Below are 21,374 nucleotides of genomic sequence, written 5' to 3'. Positions count from 1 at the left end.
CTCGGTCATGTCTACATAGTTCTCGAACCCGTAGGGTCCGCACGCTTAACATTCTATGGCGATTTGTATTATGAGTTATGTGATTTGATGACCGAAGCTTGTTCGGAGTCCCGGATGAGTTCACGGACATAACGAGGAGTCTCGAAATGGTTGAGAGGTAAAGATTCATATATTGGAAGGTTGCATTTGGACATCGGAATGGTTCCGAGTGGTTCGGGCATTTTCCCGGAGTACCGGGAGGTTACCGGAAACCCCCGAAAGAAGTTATGGGCCTTATGGGCCATAAGAAGGAAGCACACCAGCCCACAAGGGGTTGGTGCGCCCCCCCCCTTGGGCAGGAGGCCGATTAGGACTAGGAGAAGGGGGCAGGCCCCCCCTTTCCTTCTCCTTCTCCCTTCCCCCTTTCCTACTTCGTGTGGGAGGTGGAATCCTACTAGGACTAGGGAGTCCTAGTAGGACTCCACACCTTGGCGCGCCCCCTAGGGTCGGCTGCCTCTCCATCTCCCTCCTTTTTATATGTGGCCAGGGGGCACCCCAATATCACATCAAAGTTTCTCTTAGTCTTGTGCGGTGCCCCCCTCCATAGTTACACACCTCCGTCATATCGTCGTAGTGCTTAGGCGAAGGCCTGTGCCGGTAACTTCATCATCATCGTCGCCACGCCGTCATGCTGACGGAACTCTCCCACAGCCTTAACTAGATCAAGAGTACGAGGGACGTCACCGAGCTAAACGTGTGCTGAACACGGAGGTGCCGTACGTTCGGTGGTAGGATCGGTCGGATCGTGAAGACGTACGACTACATCAACCGCGTTGATAAACGCTTCCGCTTTCGGTCTACGAGGGTACGTGGATACACTCTCCCCGCTCGTTGCTATGCTTCTCCTAGATAGATCTTGCGTGATCGTAGGAATTTTTTTTGAAATTCTACGTTCCCAACACATTTCGCACTTGATGAATGCTTGTAAACCATAATCGTGTAGGAGGCGTTCTTGTCGAACATGATCAATGACAATGAAGATCCGATCGAAATGGAATAGGAATTGAAGGCCACCACCGCATTTGAAGTTGGGACAACATCCGATCCCAATCCGAGCAAGAAGAAGAAGACCAAGACGCCGAAGGGAAGAGGTCCGGCATTCTCAAGATTTGAGGACATCTTGTTGGTCAAAACTGTTGGGGAACGTAGTAATTTCAAAAAAATTCCTACGCACACACAGGATAATGGTGATGCATAGCAACGAGAGGGGAGAGTGTTGTCCATGTACCCTCGTAGACCGAAAGCGGAAGCGTTAGCATAACGCGGTTGATGTAGTCGTACGTCTTCACGATCCGACCGATCAAGTACCAAACGCACGGCGCCTCCGAGTTCAGCACACGTTCAGCCCGATGACGTCTCTCGAACTCCGATCCAGCCGAGTGTTGAGGGAGAGTTTTTCAGCACGATGGCGTGGTGACGATGATGATGTTCTACCGACGCAGGGCTTCGCCTAAGCACCGCTACAGTATTATCGAGGTGGACTATGGTGGAGGGGGGCACCGCACACGGCTAAAAGATCAAATCAATTGTTGTATCTATGGGGTGCTCCCTGCCCCCGTATATAAAGGAGTGGAGGAGGGGGGAGAGGGCCGGCCCCTATGGCGCGCCCTGGAGGAGTCCTACTCCCACCGGGAGTAGGATTCCCCCCCTTCCAAGTAGTAGGAGTAGGAGTCAAGGAAAGGGAAGAGGGAAGAGAAGGAAGGAGGGGGCGGCGCCCCTCCCCCTAGTCCAATTCGGACTAGTCAATGGGGGGGGGGCCTGCCTCTCCCTCTCCCCTAAAGCCCAATAAGGCCCATATACTTCTCCCCCCGTATTCCCATAACTCCCCGGTACTCCGAAAAATACCCGAACCACTCGGAACCTTTCCGATGTCCGAATATAGTCGTCCAATATATCGATCTTTACGTCTCGACCATTTCGAGACTCCTCGTCATGTCCCCGATCTCATCCGAAACACATAAACTCATAATATAACTGTCATCAAACTTTAAGCGTGCGGACCCTACGGGTTCGAGAACTATGTAGACATGACCGAGACACGTCTCCGGTCAATAACAAATAGCGGAACCTGGATGCTCATATTGGCTCCCACATATTCTACGAAGATCTTTATCGGTCAAACCGCATAACAACATACATTGTTCCCTTTGTCATCGGTATGTTACTTGCCCGAGATTCGATCGTCGGTATCTCAATACCTAGTTCAATCTCGTTACCGGCAAGTCTCTTTACTCGTTCCGTAATACATCATCCCGCAACAAACTCATTAGTTGCAATGCTTGCAAGGCTTAAGTGATGTGCATTACCGAGAGGGCCTAGAGATACCTCTCCGACAATCGGAGTGACAAATCCTAATCTCGAAATACGCCAACCCAACAAGTACCTTCGGAGACACCTGTAGAGCACCTTTATAATCACCCAGTTACGTTGTGACGTTTGGTAGCACACAAAGTGTTCCTCCGGTAAACGGGAGTTGCATAATCTCATAGTCATATGAACATGTATAAGTCATGAAGAAAGCAATAGCAACATACTAAACGATCGAGTGCTAAGCTAACGGAATGGGTCAAGTCAATCACATCATTCTCCTAATGATGTGATCCCGTTTATCAAATGACAACTCATGTCTATGGTTAGGAAACATAACCATCTTTGACAAACGAGCTAGTCAAGTAGAGGCATACTAGTGACACTCGGTTTGTCTATGTATTCACACATGTATCATGTTTCCGGTTAATACAATTCTAGCATGAATAATGAACATTTATCATGATATAAGGAAATAAATAATAACTTTATTATTGCCTCTAGGGCATATTTCCTTCAGTCTCCCACTTGCACTAGAGTCAAATAATCTAGTTCACATCGCCATGTGATTTAACATCAATAGTTCACATCTTTATGTGGTTAACACCCACAGTTCACATCGACATGTGACCAACACCCAAAGGGTTTACTAGAGTCAGTAATCTAGTTCACATCGCTATGTGATTAACACCCAAAGAGTACTAAGGTGTGATCATGTTTTGCTTGTGAGATAATTTTAGTCAATGGGTCTGTCACATTCAGATCCGTAAGTATTTTGCAAATTTCTATGTCTACAATGCTCTGCACGGAGCTACTCTAGCTAATAGCTCCCACTTTCAATATGTATCTAGATCGAGACTTAGAGTCATCCAGATCGATGTAAAAGCTTGCATCGACGTAACTCTTTACGACGAATTCTTTATCACCTCCATAATCGAGAAATATATCCTTATTCCACTAAGGATAATTTTGACCGCTGTCCAGTGATCTACTCCTAGATCACTATTGTACTCCCTTGCAAAACTCAGTGTAGGGTATACAATAGATCTGGTACACAGCATGGCATACTTTATAGAACCTATGGCTGAGGCATAGGGAATGACTTTCATTCTCTTTCTATCTTCTTCTGTGGTCGGGTTTCGAGTCTTTACTCAATTTCATACCTTTGCAACACAGGCAAGAACTCCTTCTTTGACTGTTCCATCTTGAACTAATTCAAAAACTTGTCAAGGTACATACTCATTGAAAATCTTATCAAGCGTTTAGATCTATCTCTATAGATCTTGATGCTCAATATGTAAGCAGCTTCATCGAGGTCTTTCTTTGAAAAACTCTTATTCAAATATCCTTTTATGCTATCCAGAAATTCTATATCATTTCCAATCAACAATATGTCATCCACATATAATATCAGAAATGCTACAGAGCTCCCACTCACTTTCTTGTAAATACAGGCTTCTCCAAAAGTCTGTATAAAACCATATGCTTTGATCACACTATCAAAATGTTTATTCCAACTCCGAGAGGCTTGCACCAGTCCATAAATGGATTGCTGGAGCTTGCACACTTTTGTTAGCTCCCTTTGGATCGACAAAACCTTCTGGTTGCATCATATACAACTCTTCTTCCAGAAATCCATTCAGGAATGCAGTTTTGACATCCATTTGCCAAATTTCAGAATCATAAAATGCGGCAATTGCTAACATGATTCGGACAGACTTAAGCATTGCTATGGGTGAGAAGGTCTCATCGTAGTCAATCCCTTGAACTTGTCGAAAACCTTTTGCAACAAGTCGAGCTTTATAGACAGTAACATTACCGTCAGCGTCAGTCTTCTTCTTGAAGATCCATTTATTCTCGATGGCTTGCCGATCATCGGGCAAGTCAACCAAAGTCCATACTTTGTTCTCCTACATGGATCCCATCTTAGATTTCATGGCGTCAAGCCATTTTGTGGAATCTGGGCTCACCATCGCTTCTTCATAGTTCGTAGGTTCGTCATGGTCTAGTAACATAACCTACAGAACAGGATTACCGTACCACTTTGGTGCGGATCTCACTCTGGTTTACCTACGAGGTTCCGTAGTAACTTGATCTGAAGTTACATGATCATCATCAACAGCTTCCTCACTAATTGGTGTAGTAGTCATAGGAACAGATTTCTGTGATGAACTACTTTCCAATAAGGGAGCAGGTACAGTTATCTCATCAAGTTCTACTTTCCTCCCACTCACTTCTTTCGAGAGAAACTCCTTCTCTAGAAAGGATCCATTCTTAGCAACGAATTTGCCTTCGGATCTGTGATAGAAGATATACCCAATAGTCTCCTTTGGGTATCCTATGAAGACGCATTTCTCTGACTTGGCTTCAAGCTTATCATGTTGAAACTTTTTCACATAAGCATCGCAACCCCAAACTTTGAGAAACGACAACTTTGGTTTCTCGCCAAACCACAGTTCATAAGGTGTCATCTCAACGGATTTAGCTGGTGCCCTTTTTAACGTGAATGCAACCGTCTCTAATGCATAACCCCAAAACAATAGTGGTAGATTGGTAAGAAACATCATAGATCACACCATATCTAATAAAGTACGGTTATGACGTCCGGACACACCATTACACTGTGGTGTTCCAGGTGGCGTGAGTAGTGAAACTATTTCACATTGTTTTAACAGAAGGCCAAACTCATAACTCAAATATTTTACCTCTGCGATCATATCGTAGAAACTTTTATTTTCTTGTTACGATGATTTCCCACTTCACTCTAAAATTATATGAACTTTTCAAATGTTTCAGACTTATGTTTCATCAAGTAGATATACCCATATCTGCTCAAATTATTTGTGAAGGTCAGAAAATAATGATACCCGCCGCGAGCCTCAACACTCATCGGATCGCATACATCAGTATGTATTATTTCCAATAAGTCAGTTGCTCGCTCCATTGTTCCGGAGAACGGAGTCTTAGTCATCTTGCCCATAAGGCATGGTTCGCAAGCATCAAGTGATTCATAATCAAGTGATTCCAAAATCCCATCAGCATGGAGTTTCTTCATGCGCTTTACTCCAATATGACTTAAACGGCAGTGCCACAAATAAGTTGCACTATCATTATTAACTTTGCATGTTTTGTCTTCAATATTATGAATATGTGTATCACTACGATCGAGATCCAACAAACCATTTTCATTGGGTGTATGACCATAGAAGGTTTTATTCATGTAAACAGAACAACAATTATTCTCTAACTTAAATGAATAACCGTGTTGCAATAAACATGATCAAATCATATTCATGCTCAATGCAAACACCAAATAACACTTATTTAGGTTCAACACTAATCTCGAAAGTACAGGGAGTGTGCGATGATGATCATATCAATCTTGGAACTACTTCCAACACACATCGTCACCTTGCCCTTAACTAGTTTCTGTTCATTCTGCAATTCCCGTTTCGAGTTACTACTCTTAGCAACTGAACCAGTATCAAATACCGAGGGGTTGCTACGAACACTAGTAAAATACACATCAATAATGTATATCAAATATAGCTTGTTCACTTTGCCATCCTTCTTATCCGCCACATACTTGGGGTGGTTCCGCTTCTAGTGACCAGTCCCTTTGCAGTAGAAGCACTTAGTCTTAGGTTTAGGTCCAGACTTGGGCTTCTTCACTTGAGCAGCAACTTGCTTGCCGTTCTTCTTGAAGTTCCCCTTCTTCCCTTTGCCCTTTTCTTGAAACTAGTGGTCTTGTTAACCATCAACACTTGATGTTTTTCTTGATTTCTACCTTCGTCGATTTCAGCATCACGAAGAGCTTGGGAATTACTTTCGTCATCCCTTGCATATTATAGTTCATCACGAAGTTCTACTAACTTGGTGATGGTGACTAGAGAATTCTGTCAATCACTATTTTATCTGGAAGATTAACTCCCACTTGATTCAAGCGATTGTAGTACCCAGACAATCTGAGCACATGCTCACTGCTTGAGCTATTCTCCTCCATCTTTTAGCTATAGAACTTGTTGGAGACTTCATATCTCTCAACTCGGGTATTTGCTTGAAATATTAACTTCAACTCCTGGAACATCTCATATGGTCCATGACGTTCAAAAAGTCTTTGAAGTCCTGATTCTAAGCCGTTAAGCATGGTGCACTAAACTATCAAGTAGTCATCATATTGAGCTAGCCAAACGTTCATAACGTCTGCATTTGCTCCTGCAATAGGTCTGTCACCTAGCGGTGCATCAAGGACATAATTCTTCTGTGCAGCAATGAGGATAAACCTCAGATCACGTACCCAGTCCGCATCATTGCTACTATCATCTTTCAACTTAGTTTTCTCTAGGAACATATATAAAACATAGGGAAGCAACAACGCGAGCTATTGATCTACAACATATATATGCTAATACTACCAGGACTAAGTTCATGATAAATTTAAGTTCAATTAATCATATTACTTAAGAACTCCCACTTAGATAGACATCCCTCTAATCCTCTAAGTGATCACGTGATCCATATCAACTAAACCATGTCCGATCATCACGTGAGATGGAGTAGTTTCAACGGTGAACATCACTATGTTGATCATATCTACTATATGATTCACGCTCGACCTTTCGGTCTCCGTGTTCCGAGGCCATATCTGTTATATGCTAGGCTCGTCATGCTTAACCTGAGTATTCCGCGTGTGCAACTGTTTTGCACCCGTTGTATTTGAACGTAGAACCTATCACACCCGATCATCACGTGGTGTCTCAGCACGAAGAACTTTCGCAACGGTGCATACTCAGGGAGAACACTTATACTTTGATAATTTAGTGAGGGATCATCTTATAATGCTACCGTCAATCAAAGCAAGATAAGATGCATAAAAGATAAACATCACATGCAATCAATATAAGTCATATGATATGGCCATCATCATCTTGTGCTTGTGATCTCCATCTCCGAAGCACTGCCATGATCACCATCGTCACCGGCGCGACACCTTGATCTCCATCGTAGCATCGTTGTCTTCTCGCCAATCTTATGCTTCTACGACTATCGCTACCGCTTAGTGATAAAGTAAAGCATTACAGGGCGATTGCATTGCATACAATAAAGCGACAACCATATGGCTCCTGCCAGTTGCCGATAACTTGGTTACAAAACATGATCATCTCATACAATAAAATTTAGCATCATGTCTTGACCATATCACATCACAACATGCCCTACCAAAACAAGTTAGACGTCCTCTACTTTGTTGTTGCAAGATTTACGTGGCTGCTACGGGCTTAGCAAGAACCGTTCTCACCTACGCATCAAAACCACAACGATAGTTTGTCAAGTTGGTGCTGTTTTAACCTTCGCAAGGACCGAGCGTAGCCACACTCAGTTCAACTAAAGTTGGAGAAACTGACACCCGCCAGCCACCTCTGTGCAAAGCACGTCGGAAGAACCAGTCTCGCGTAAGCGTACGCGTAATGTCGGTCCGGGCCGCTTCATCCAACAATACCGCCGAACCAAAGTATGACATGCTGGTAAGCAGTATGACTTCTATCGCCCACAACTCACTTGTGTTCTACTCGTGCATATGATATCTACGCATAAAACCAGGCTCGGATGCCACTGTTGGGGAACGTAGTAATTTCAAAAAAATTCCTACGCACACACAGGATCATGGTGATGCATAGCAACGAGAGAGGAGAGTGTTGTCCACGTACCCTCGTAGACCGAAAGCGGAAGCGTTAGCACAACGCGGTTGATGTAGTCGTACGTCTTCACGATCCGACCGATCAAGTACCGAACGCACGGCACCTCCGAGTTCAGCACACGTTCAGCCCGATGACGTCCCTCGAATTCCGATCCAGCCGAGTGTTGAGGGAGAGTTTTGTCAGCACGACGGCGTGGTGACGATGATGATGTTCTACCGACGTAGGGCTTCGCCTAAGCACCGCTACAGTATTATCGAGGTGGACTATGGTGGAGGGGGGCACCGCACACGGCTAAAAGATCAAATCAATTGTTGTGTCTATGGGGTGCCCCCCTGCCCCCGTATATAAGGAGTGGAGGAGGGGGGAGAGGGCCGGCCCCTATGGCACGCCCTGGAGGAGTCCTACTCCCACCGGGAGTAGGATCCCCCCCCTTCCAAGTAGTAGGAGTAGGAGTCAAGGAAAGGGAAGAGGGAAGAGAAGGAAGGAGGGGGCCGCCCCTCCCCCTAGTCCAATTCGGACTAGTCAATGGGGGGCGTGCGGCGTGCCTCTCCCTCTCCCCTAAAGCCCAATAAGGCCCATATACTTCTTCCCCCGTATTCCTTTAACTCCCCGGTACTCCGAAAAATACCCGAACCACTCGAAACCTTTCCGATGTCCGAATATAGTCGTCCAATATATCGATCTTTACGTCTCGACCATTTCGAGACTCCTCATCATGTCCCCGATCTCATCCGGAACACATAAACTCATAATATAACCGTCATCGAACTTTAAGCGTGCGGACCCTACGGGTTCGAGAACTATGTAGACATGACCGAGACACGTCTCCGGTCAATAACCAATAGCGGAACCTGGATGCTCATATTGGCTCCCACATATTCAACGAAGATCTTTATCGGTCAAACCGCATAACAACATACGTTGTTCCCTTTGTCATTGGTATGTTACTTGCCCGAGATTCGATCGTCGGTATCTCAATACCTAGTTCAATCTCGTTACCAGCAAGTCTCTTTACTCGTTCCGTAATACATCATCCCGCAACAAACTCATTAGTTGCAATGCTTGCAAGGCTTAAGTGATGTGCATTACCGAGAGGGCTCAGAGATACCTCTCCGACAATCGGAGTGACAAATCCTAATCTTGAAATACGCCAACCCAACAAGTACCTTCGGAGACACCTGTAGAGCACCTTTATAATCACCCAATTACGTTGCGACGTTTGGTAGCACACAAAGTGTTCCTTCGGTAAACGGGAGTTGCATAATCTCATAGTCATAGGAACATGTATAAGTCATGAAGAAAGCAATAGCAACATACTAAACGATCGAGTCCTAAGCTAACGGAATGGGTCAAGTCAATCACATCATTCTCCTAATGATGTGATCCCGTTTATCAAATGACAACTCATGTCTATGGTTAGGAAACATAACCATCTTTGACAAACGAGCTAGTCAAGTAGAGGCATACTAGTGACACTCGGTTTGTCTATGTATTCACACATGTATCATGTTTCCGGTTAATACAATTCTAGCATGAATAATAAACATTTATCATGATATAAAGAAATAAATAATAACTTTATTATTGCCTCTAGGGCATATTTCCTTCAAAAACTTGGTTGGCCACAATGTTAGATCCAATATGTGGCACCGAGCAAAAGGGGAACACGTATTAGACGAAGATTTGGAAGGGGTATCACGAACAAAAGGAGTATGTGAAGCCGCATCATATCATGACCACCCGCAATGTGGCATCTCTCCAACATCGTTACGGGATCATTCAAGGGGAAGTGAACAAGTACGTCGGCTACTACTCACAAGTGACCAAACGCCCTTAAAGTGGGATGGGAGTCGCAACTCACGTAAGCTCAATTTCTTCATCTTGTCGTCATTTGCATATGCTTCTTGTGATTGCGTTCTCGTGCTCATACATATGTTGCTTGCTAGACGATGGTTGCGGCCACTTTGTATCACGAGGTGGAGAAGAAGCCATTTGCTTTTAGCCATTGTTGGGTCATATTGAGTGGCAAGCTAAAGTGGAACCAACTTGTGGCCGATCTCAAGTCCGGCAAGAAGAGGAATGATGGCTCAAGCTCCAACCAATCAATTGGGTTGGATGATGAAGAGGATGATGTTGTCATGACAAATAAAAAGCCACCGTGCCAAAGGATAACCGCCAAGTCACGTGAAACAAGTGGGAGAAGGCACGTGCCGTCCGTGATGCCGCGGCTACCAAAATGCCGTCCACATGGACATGCATTTTTTCTGTGAGGGAGAACAAGAAGTAGGAGAGGTACAAGCTCATGTTGGATGCGCAAAAAGAAAGGATGTAGTGGGGCCGGAAGAGGACGGAGAAGAAGCTCAAAATTGAGAGGGAGAAGATCGAGTTGGAGAAGGAACAAACGACGATCAAATGGAAACTTGAGAAGACCAAGACATTTGGTGACATAGAGCTTGAGAAATGAGAGGTTGCAACTCGCACGGGATGTGGAAGATGCGAGGATCATGTTGGCGGACAAAACCCTCTTGGATGAGCATGCAAAAAAGTGGCTTGCGGATAAGAAGATAGAGATCAATGACCGTAGGAAGTACGAGGCGGCGAGGGCGGCTGCGGCCCGGATGCAAGCGGAGGAAGCAGCCCGGATGCAGGCAGAGCAGGACGAGCAAGACGCATTCCGCCCGGAGCACGACGCATTCCGCTCGGAGCAGGCGCCCGACCAGTGATCCGAGGCCATCCGTCACGGTCGGACATTGATTTCATTTTGGCATGTCTGGTTTGTTGAGCTATGATTTGCTTTGCTTTGTTTCGAACTTTGAAATTCGAACAATTTATATCGTATGATCGATGTGCATTGGTGGTTCCAACGTCATGGTGCCGTGAGCACTCGGGCAGAGGTGCATACTTCCACGGTCAAAATCGATGCAGTGGTGGTAGGCCGCCGTGGCAGGACGGGTACGTGAATGGGCCCTGCATACTGCGCCAATGCCCGGCCTGCAAGTTAACGGGAATCGCCCCAGGCCCAAACCAGCCATCGCAATGCTACCGCCGGCTGGTATGCTTAGGTTCGCCGCCGCCGCCGCCGATATCTTTAGCGTGTCGGCGCCGCTGCGTACTGCGACTTCCGTCATGACCCGCACGATCGGTTTCGACCGCCAAGGACTACCCCTGCTGACCCTCTCCAGCGGCGCCGGCTGTTAGGCGGCGAATGCGGGATCCCTAGGCTCACCAGCAGAGGGAGGGAGGGTACGTTATCTGCTCCGAGTAAATTGCATAAAACCACCACTTAGAGGGCTAGGTTTGCGAAAAACACTAGGATACAGATTCTCTGCAGAAAGCACCACGTCTTGCATAATTATTTTGCAAAAACCACTGATCGGCGGATCGGGCTGAGTTAAGTGAGTTTATGACAGGTGGGGCCCGTTTTTCGCGTACGTGGCACTCCAGGCCGTCCCGACAGCCGTTAGACGGCGTTAGACGGCGCCGTTCGGTCCTAGCAGTGAAAGCGTGAACCGTTACTCCTTCTCCACTCTGCTCGCTCTCGCTCTCTTCTCGCTCTCGCTCCGTTCTTGGTCGCCGCACCCGTCGCCGCCGCGCCGCGCCGCCGCCGCAGCGCCATGGTGTCGTGGAGTGATGTGTCGGATAGCAGCGAGCACACCAGGCAGTACATGAGCTCAGATTCCGACGACGGCACCATTAAGGTCAGTTCTCAGAGTTAGGGTTAGGGTTTGATATTTGGGGATTTCTGGAATGAGCTTCTTTTCAAACATTGGACCAAATCTCTGTCATTGCTTTGCACTCCAGGTTCCTGCTAGCACCGAAGACTCAGATTTCGAGGGCCCTGAGACAGATATGTATGTTTTGTGCCATGGACACGGGAAGGCAGCAGAAAGGTGTGTTGCTTTCGAAGGGATTCACACTGGCAGGAGGTTTCTTTGTTGTGCAGAGAAGGTATGGTTCCAACTTAACTAATTGGAAGTTGTTGATTAACTTAACAGATCTGTCATTTGTTTGCCATGGACATGTAATGTGGCACTCCAGCAGGCATTGTATTATAATGTGAAGTTCGGACAGTGGATTCATTAATTGTTTACTCTGCCAGCATTGTTTAGTCTGGTTCTGGCAACATTGTTTAGTTAGGTCATTTTGTTAACTCTGTCAGGTTAGCATATTTTAAGAGAGAAGATGCATGGGTTGGCAGACCAGCATTGTTTAGTTCGGATCTGGCAATATTGTTTAGTTAGGTCATTTTTTAACTCTGCCATGTTAGCTTATTTTAGGACAGAATATTCATGGGTTAGCACACCAGCATTGTTTACTTAGTAGTTGTTTACTTTAGAGCATGATCTGAATTTTAGTATAAAGTAATCTAGCCTATCATTGTAAGCAAGTCACTGTTATGTAATTCATTTTGTTAATACTCTTTTTTCAGGAAGGTAAAAACTGTGGACTAGTAGAATGGATTGATCCATCTTGGCCCACTACCCTTGAGAATGCACTGTCCAAGTTGTGGTCTATGTATGAACAGAGTAAGATGGACAGGAATGAGGAATGTCTGATGCATTCATTTACTGTTCATGACCTGACACAAGAGAAGAAGAAACTCTAGGCCAGCTATGAGAAGTTGGTTGAAGATGTCAATGCACTTATGGATGCCCAGGAGCAGAGGGCAGTGATAGAAAGGAAAGATGCTGAAACAACCAAGTTGCAGGAGAAGTATGACACTTTGAAGAACATAGCAGCTGCTCAAGGTACTATCATTAGGAACATGAAGTTGAAGCTAGCTGAAGAGAAGAAGAATTTGCAAATCCACATTGATGAGCTCAAGAAGACAGTTGAAGAGAGCAATGTGAAGCTGGAGGGGATCAAGGCCATCATAAATGGATAAGCAGTGCAAGAGAAGAATGGGCAATATCATTTGGCATTTGCTCACCTTTTGCAGGGTGTGGTTTGGCATTTGTTGTAATGATAGTAGTTTAAATTCTATTAACTATGAGTACTCCTGAACTATGGATATGTAATCTTAAGTAAGATGTTTGCATTTGAACTAGTGCTGAATGTGGTGCTATTTGAACTAGTGCTGAATGTCAAACTATGATTATGTATGGAGTTGAACTAGTGCTGAATTTGGTGGTATTTAGAGCTGGTTAATGTTATCTCAAGTAATCTGTTTGCAATTGATGATTTTTGCTTTAGTATGTTCATGTTCAACTGATGATTCTGAGTTAAGTAGGGTCAATTAGGGTTGTTTTTGGCTTTTTATCGACGTCGAGGCATCAAGTAGGCCAAGTAAGGGTTTTTGGCTTTTTGCTGACGCCGAGGCATCAAGTAGGCCAAGTTAGGGTTTTTGGCTTTTTATCGACGCCGAGGCATCAAGTAGGGTCAAGTGATGGGTTTTTGGCTTTTTGTCGACACCGAGGCTTCAAGTAGGGTCAATTAGGGTTGTTTTTGGCTTTTTGTCGATGTCGAGGCATCAAGTAGGCCAAGTTAGGGTTTTTGGCTTTTTATCGACATCGAGGCATCAAGTAGGCCAAGTTAGGGTTTTTGGATTTTTATCGACTCTGAGGCATCAAGTAGGCCAAGTTAGGGTTTTTGGCTTTTTATCGACGCCGAGGCATCAAGTAGGGTCAAGTGATGGGTTTTTGGCTTTTTATCGACACCGAGGCTTCAAGTAGGGTCAATTAGGGTTGTTTTTGGCTTTTTGTCGATGTCGAGGCATCAAGTAGGCCAAGTTAGGGTTTTTGGCTTTTTGTCGACGCCGAGGCATCAAGTAGGCATCAAGAATATCACAGCATCATGACTATCACAGCATCAAGAGTATCACAGTATCTGCAGTACTACTAGAATGCCATAGTTTGACACAAATTGATCATAACAGTTGATCATCACAGGACTAATAGAATTCCAGAGTAGCATAACTGGAGTAGCATAACTGGAGTAGCAGAACAACACAACATAGTTTCACAACACAACCAAAATGCCATAGTTTGATACAACGTCAACACAACCAAATCACCATCATCACCATTTTGCACCAGAGGCAGTCAAGTAATCCTTCATTCTGTTGCTGGGCTTCCTGGCTCTCTAGGAACCATCACTTGGTCTTGGAGGCATGAAAGCTAACCTTGGTCCCTTTGCAGCAGCTGATGAAGATCTGGTTGCTGGTGCCTTACCCTTGGGAGCAACTGGTGCCTTACTCTTGGAGCAAATGATGAAGATTTACTGGCTGCTGCCTTACCCTTGGGAGCAGAAGTAGATGTTGCCCTCCTTGCTGGAGCTGGACTAGCAGCAGATGTTGCCCTCCTTGCTGGAGCTGGACTAGCAGCAGATGTTGCCCTCCTTGATGATCCACCAGCAGTGGCAGCAGCAGAGGCTGCAGTCCTTGCTGGAGCTGGACTAGCAGCAGATGTTGCCCTCCTTGATGATCCACTAGCAGTGGCAGCAGCAGAGGCTGCAGTCCTTGCTGGAGCTGGTGTGCTTCTACTATCAGGTGGGTAAGAGCTGGAGCTTGGCTGCAATGAAACAAGTAGTTTAATATTAGTAAGCAACAAAGTAACAACAAATTTAGTCTTTCTCATAGCAGAGTGGTTACCTGATGTTTGTTCTTTCTCATAGCAAGTGCAGGCTTTAGAGCATCATGGCAATTGGTGTACCTATGGCCCACCTTTTTACAGTTGGAGCAGGTAATTGAGGCCATTCTTGAAGTGTCTTTGGGAGCTGGCTTCTCAAATTGGCCCTTTCTCCTCTTAGTCTGTGCTCTGCCCTTGTGTTCTTTGAAAACAGGAGCCTCAATGTCCAAACTATCTGTCCTTGGCCACATGTCAGGGCCAGGTACAGGATATATTATAGGACTGTAAGCTGCCAGGTACATAGGTTTTTTGAAGAAATCATCAACAAAGTCCTCTGGCTAAAGCTTAGCCTTGTGTATAGCAGAAACAACATGATTGCAAGGAACTGCTGTCATATCCCACTTCTTACAACCACAAGTCCTATGTGCTAGGTTGACAGCATATGTTCTCTCCTCACTAGTAACTTGGTAAAGGTTGGGGCCAGCCATCAATGATTGGCAGTTTCTAGACCACTTCTTTGCTTCCTCCAATTTCTCTGCATATGTTGGACAAATATCCCATCTGACAGTCTGAGTCTTGGTTCTATTTGCATTAAACTTGCCCATTAATTTTGTTCTAATTCCATCAACCATGGTCCTTATTGGCTTAGCCCTGACATCTAGAACCCACTTGTTGAAAACCTCACTTAAGTTGTTAACTACTAAATCTGTTTTGCAATTTGTGTCCATGGCATGTCTGGCCCAAGTGTGCTTTGGGATTTTACTAAGCCAAGCCCATGCTGCCTCACACTCTCTCTTCAACTCATCCATTGCAACATTATAACCATGTTCAGTGTATGAGTAACTTGCTTCATCCATTTATTTCTTTAATTCTGGCCCTCTAAACCCAGCATTTTGAAAGTTCTGGTAAATGTGTCTGAGGCAAAACCTTTGTGGACAATTGGGAAAGACTATGTTTATGGCTTTAAGCAGGCCCTGTGTGAATTTAAGTAAAGCTAACTTAGTGACTACACCTAAATGATTGTGTAACTACTACAAAGAACTAAATGATTGTGTACAAAAAGTAGCTACACCTAAATGCAACTAACTACTAGAAAGAACTAAATGAAAGCTAGCGCAAGTGGATTTCATTACCTTCTGCCTATCAGAAATTATTGTGTAGTTGCCAAACTTCCCAGATTGGCCACCTAGCGCTACCTTCAGCTGATACAGAAACCAAGTCCAGGAATCTGTGTCCTCCTTATCAACAATTCCAAATGCAATGGGAAATATATTATTGTTCCCATCTCTTCCAGTAGCAGCAAGGATCTGTTGACCAGTAGTGAGCTTTATGAAGCATCCATCCAGACCTATAACAAGTTAACACATTAGGCAAACTATTTGAAAACACACATTATTCAAACACACATTAGATACCAAGGAATTACCTATGAATGGTCTGCAGCCACTAAGAAACCCTTCTTTGCATCCATTTAGGCAATAGAATAATGCATGAAACCTAGGGTTTGTGCTTGGATGCTCCCTCAAATGTCTTGTTGTCACTATACACCTTGAACCTGGATTAGTATCTAGCACAGCCTGCAAATAATCCCTAATCCTGGTGTACTGGGCCTTCTGATCTCCTAACATAACATTCTTTGCTGCCTTCTTAGCCCTGTATGCCATGTGGGTTGATATTTCCACTCCATACTTGCTCTTTGCAGTGTTAATTATAGTAGTGATTGTTGTGCATGGGTCATTTCTGATTGCTTCCTCACAAAACTTTGCAACCCACTTAGCAGTAACTTTTGTGTTCTCTGACACAGAAGGACAAGTGTGCACCACATACTGCTTCCTTATGGTAAAAGTCTTCTCATTTGCAATCTGAGAAGCTGCTATATAAAAAGGGCATGTCTCATCTATGCATTGTGCTATAACCCTGTCACTGCAATTTCTATGGTACTCATAGTTCCTGTTCTGTGCAATGTGCATTGTTTGAAGTGCATTCCTGAACTGGTACACATCAATGAAGCAAAGATGCTTCACAAATTGCTCAGCTGGGTGAGCTCTCTTCTCATCATACCATAACCTTTTCTTCATCTTCTTAGCTCTGCTTTTCCTGCCATTGGGCAAAACATATGCCAATGCCTCTGCACCATCATCATCTTCCACACCCAAGTCCATTGGTTTCTTGTCTTCATCAGAAGATGGTATCCAGTCCTCCTCAAACAACTCCTCTACACTTGCATGTGATCTGCTTGTTGGGCCTTTTCTGTGTTTCTTCTCCTTTTTCTTCTTCTGTCCATCTTGCTCCTGCTCCAGATTACTCTCTTCCTCCAGAGTACTCTCTTCATCCTCTTCCTCCTCTTCGTCACTTTCAGGCTCATATAGTGCATCCTCCTCCTCTGTCTCATACATTTCCTCAACATCTGTGTCCCCTTCAAAATGAAGGAGTGGATCTTCCCTCTGTCTTTTCATCTCCTCAAGCCTAGCAAGGATATCACCATATTCTTCCAAATCATCATCATCACTGTCCTCCTCATTATCCATCACTGCAGCTTTTCTCTTCACAGAAGTGACCTTCTCTTTATTTTTCTTATTCTTTCTAAACATTTCAATTTCCTTCCTCCTTGTCTCCTCCATAACCTTTTCAATTTCCATTTGCTCCTCTGAATTATATACATGATTTTCTTCCACTTGTACATAACCTAAAGCAAGTTGCTCCTCCAAATTGGTGTTATGCTGTGTTTGAAACTGTATGGGCATTGGCTCCACTTCTGCTGCTTCTGAACTTGCTGCTGCTACATGCACATCTGGTGCACTGAACAGCACTCCTTCATCTATCTGATACAGTTTGGGCTCTCCAATTTCTTCTAGAGGGATTTGCTGCTCAATAACATTGGAGCTGGTATTTATACTTGCAGCATTGGGAGAACTGGCCCTAACAACTGTCACATTCAATATCTTCTGATTTTGCAATGCTATGTTGTCTAGAATTTCTTCAAGCTTGTCATCATCATCTATTTCTTCCATTCCTTCTATCCCTAGCCCAGGATCCCGGACATAGTACATGTAATCTTTAAATCCATAACCTTCTGTTTCTATCAGTGCTACTAGGTTGTAAAATGTTATGTCTGACACCATCATAGATCTCTCAATGTTGTCTCTGTCATGGAAATGCATCCTCAATTCCCAAACCTCATCATCCAGACTGCAAATAATATAAAGCACTAATGAAACACTAATAAAACTAATAACCAAATGTAAACCCTAGGGCACAGGACAAACAAAGCACAACATCAGAACTAATCTAAAAATGTCAACCCTAGGCACAGGACAAACAAAGCACATAATCTGAACTAATCTAAATAATGTCCTAGGGCACATGACAACAAAATCACAACATTTGACACTTGTACTACATCTGATAGGATAGAACAATATGAACACTAACCCTAGGAGTACCCTGGCAACGCAATTGAATGGAGAACGGGAAGGGAAGAGCAAAGAAAAGTGGATCTCACTATACGCCGCCGAAGGATGACGCGATGTGCTGGCTTCCCGTCGGATTGGCCTTCACCGCCGCGGCGAATGCTCTGGTCGCCCTGTATTCCATCGAATACTGCGGGTCCTCCTCCTCCTCTTCCTCCGACGGCTTGCTAGGGTTCGAGCTCGCGCACAGCTCGCCTAGATCCACTGCGGGTCCTCCTCCACTACGTACGATGCGTGCGGTGCTGCCGGGCGGAGAGCCGCCACCAGCATCTCCACCTTTCGCCGGACTGCGCATCTTTGTGTTTGTATGGAATGGCGACGGCACCAATGGGGGAGGGCGACGGCAGCAGGAGCGAGGAGGAGGGGGAAGAAGAATGGGGGAGGGCGACGGCGGCGGGAGCGAGGAGGAGGGGGAGAAGAATGGGGGAGGGCGACGGCGGCGGGAGCGAGGAGGGGGAAAAGAGACGGCTGCGGGAGTGCATGACTAAAGACGAGCCCTAACGGCGCCGTCTAACGCCGACTGCCGGCTCTCGGGACGGCCTGGAGTGCCACGTAGGCAGAAAACGGGCCCGACCTGTCATAAACTCACTTAACACGGCCCGATCCGATCAGTGGTTTTTGCAAAACAATTACGATAGACGTGGTGCTTTCTGCAACGATTCTGTATCCTAGTGTTTTTCGCAAACTTAGCCCTCAAAATGGTGGTTTTATGCAATTTACTCTATCTGCTCCTGCAGATGGGTGTGTTAGAGTAGTCATTATGGTATACGACTTCTAGTCCAAGTCAGTTTTGTACCCCTACCCCAAGTCGGTTTGTACCCTCTTATATACTCTTGTATGCCGCACCAAATCATCAATAAGCAACAGTTTTATTCAGCTTTCATGGTATCAGATACCGGTCCCAGGGTTTAGGGTATGGCTCCGCCAACGCCACCGCCGCCGCCGCCGCCTGGCTACTTCGAGCGCCGGGCCGCACTCATCGCCAAGGCTGCCAACGCTGCGGCCGCTTCTCTCTCGGCCCTCACCATAGCTCCACAAAACTACCCTGCACCCATCCTCGCCGCACCAATATCTCTTGCTGACACAATCTTCGACGTCAGCCCCTACATCCCCATAGTTCTTGATCTCGCCGCCCACAACTACTGCCATTGGAGACATCTCTTCGATCTCCACCTCGGCCGCTGCAACCTGCGCTCGCATGTCGCCGCCAACTGTCTTCCCCGCCCCGACGATCCGCAATGGTTGAAAGACGATCTCGCGATCGTCCAGTGGTTCTACACCCGCATCACCACCGAAATCTTCAACATGCTCGATCACGACGGCGCCACCGCTGCCAACATCTGGCACTCCCTCCGTCAGCTCTTCCAAAGCAACACCGACGCTCGGAAAAACGCTCTCCACACCGAGCTTCGCAATATGGTGCAAGGAGACACCCCGGTGAACCTGTTCTGCCAGCGCGTTAAGACCATTGGTGATGAGCTCCGCGAACTCGGCGATACAGTTAGCGACTCACAGCTAATCAATATCGTCGTCGTCGTCGGCCTCAGCGAAGACTTTGACAAGCAAGCCTCGTTCATACCGATGATACGACCCCCTCCTACCTTCGCTGAAGTTCGTTCCTTGCTACAACTCGCGGCGGAAACACAAGCTCGCAAGGACTCTCGCCCCAAGGTCTTTCATGTTGCGGCTCATCCTCCTCTGCCGTCTACACCAGCGCCGCCTTCCAGGCCGGCTCCTGCCGCCAGGCCGTCCGCATCGTCATCTGTTCAACCGCCCCCAGGCTGGCGTCCTAGTCCAAACTACCGCGGCAAAAACCCTATCTACAGGCCGCCGTCGACTCGTTCGGTTCCGCCTACAACATCACCAGCACCGAGTCCTGCACCACCCACCAGTGCTCCATCTGCGGTTGCATGGCGGCCTCCTCATGATCCTTGGACGGGGCTTGTTCAAGCATGGCCCATGCCCTGGTCCGCTCCGTCCACCCTCGGTGCTCCGCCAGCATACTCAGGTGCCTGGCAACCCAGCCTTCGGCCGCCTACTGGTGCTCCCGGGGTTCTCAACCCCCGACAGCCGGCCAATGCCTATCACGCCGCCCCGACGTATGCTCCTTATGGTCATTACAGCACCGACGGCGGCGCCTACTACACACCTCAGCCGGCCATGCTCCCGACGCCACCCCCACCACAGTCGGCCAATGCCTACTACACTCCCCAGCCGGCCCTACTGCCTTCACCATCGTATCCGCCGGCACTGCTTCCGACGCCACCCTCACCTGCGACGCCGAGCTGGGATCAAGCTGCCTTTCTCCAGGCCATGAATAACTTTGCTGCACAAGGAAACTCAGGTACGGATTGGATCTTTGATTCAGGGGCCTCTAGTCATATGTCTGCATCTAGTAATTGGTTATCTTCTTGCACTAAATCTCTTTTCCCTTCCATTATGCTTGGAGATGGATCATCTATTCCTATATATTGTGTTGGTCAGGCTCAACTTCCCTCTTCCACCAAACCTCTTTTACTTCGCGATGTTCTAGTTGCACCCGCCCTCATTAAAAATCTTATCTCTGTTCGCCAATTTACTTGCGACAATCTAGTTTCGGCTGAATTTGACCTTTTTGGTTTATCTGTAAAGGATTACCTGACCAAGGTCGAGATTGCTCGCTTCAATAGCTCCGGTGATCTTTATTCTCTTAATGGAGTTCCTGCCGCCACCCCTCCAACATCCATGCTGGCCTCCGTCGATCTCTGGCATCGTCGCTTGGGCCATCCCAACCCCGCCGTCTTAGCTTCTATGCTTAGTGAATTTACCATACCATGTAATAGGGACTCTCATAATTCTGTGTTTTGCGAGTCTTATCAATTAGGCAAACATGTGCGTCTTCCCTTTAGTTCCTCTAGTTCTTGTAGCACTTATCCCTTTGAATTAATACATTGTGATTTATGGACCTCTCCCATTGCAAGTGTTTCGGGTTTTAAATACTACCTTGTTATCCTAGATGATTTCACCCACTTTGTCTGGACTTTTCCTCTACGCAACAAATCTGAGGTCCATTCTCTTTTCCTTAATTTTCAACGCTATGTGTCTGTTCACTTCTTCCTCCCAATTTGCTTTATCCAATGTGACAATGGTCGCGAGTTTGATAACATTAAAAATCGTACTTTCTTCTTACAACATGGCATCCTGCTTAGGTTCTCATGTCCCTACACCTCCCCTCAAAATGGTAAAGCAGAACGCTCTCTTCGCACCCTCAATGATATAGTTCGCACTCTCCTCATTCAATCATCTATGCCTCC

Source organism: Aegilops tauschii, chromosome 2, assembly GCF_002575655.3.
Source record: "Aegilops tauschii subsp. strangulata cultivar AL8/78 chromosome 2, Aet v6.0, whole genome shotgun sequence".
NCBI classification, from domain to species: Eukaryota; Viridiplantae; Streptophyta; class Magnoliopsida; order Poales; family Poaceae; genus Aegilops; species Aegilops tauschii.
The sequence above is the reverse complement of the archived record's forward strand: the minus strand, read 5'-3'. Positions refer to the sequence as shown.